The following is a 662-nucleotide window of genomic DNA, read 5'->3' as shown; positions in this document are numbered from 1 at the left end:
TCGACCCTGCCTCTTAAAGGGTCCACATCTTGACACCACCACCACATTAGGGGGAAAGTTTTCAACTCATAAACCTCTCAAGGGCAAACTACATCTAACTGTCGCAACTGCCTTTCAGTGCTGTGCAGCTCAGTGTGTAGTTCTACACAGCTCTCATCTGTGGTGATGATGCATAAGACAAGAGTTTTAAGAGCTGTTGTTGGCTGCTGCAATGAAGGGAGGTTCATGGGAGCCATTGCAGGGGTGGCTGCCTGTGTCTCATGTGCGTCAGTAGGTGGCAGAGAGGAGAGAGGCTGTGTTTATGTTCAGTATCCAGACCTATAATATTTGTATGATTAGTAGCCTAACATTCCCTGAAGAAAAGTGAGCCTGAGATGACCCCAGCCTGGCACCAGGCAGGTTCAGATGGGCTCCTAGTATGGGGAGCAAGACAGAGACTAGGAGACTAGAAGAATCCAGCCTGGGACCACAGGCTCAGGGTGAGAACAAGACCAAGACAGAGGTCTCTTGCATGGAGCCACTGGAGAGGACTGGATGAGGAATGATCCCATGAAGACCTCCAGACCAGTGCTATGGGCCCTGACAGGGAGCTAGCCTGAGATGACCACAAGCCCATCTTTATGCAGGCCTAGAGGGGTACCATGCCAGAGATGATCCCTGTA

General features: G+C 50.9%; 1 non-coding gene across 1 annotated transcript; it reads left to right on the top strand.

The window, feature by feature from the left end:
• The first annotated feature begins 218 nt into the window (after window positions 1–218).
• LOC127194109 (small nucleolar RNA SNORA17) lies at window positions 219–351 on the top strand. Its single transcript, XR_007831240.1, has one exon. It is a non-coding gene; the product is annotated as a small nucleolar RNA SNORA17 (small nucleolar RNA).
• Window positions 352–662: the final 311 nt, after the last annotated feature.

Source organism: Acomys russatus, chromosome 9 (genome assembly GCF_903995435.1).
Source record: "Acomys russatus chromosome 9, mAcoRus1.1, whole genome shotgun sequence".
In the NCBI taxonomy this organism is placed as follows: domain Eukaryota; kingdom Metazoa; phylum Chordata; class Mammalia; order Rodentia; family Muridae; genus Acomys; species Acomys russatus.
Note: the sequence above shows the minus strand (reverse complement) of the source record. Positions and strands in the feature narration are given on the sequence as shown.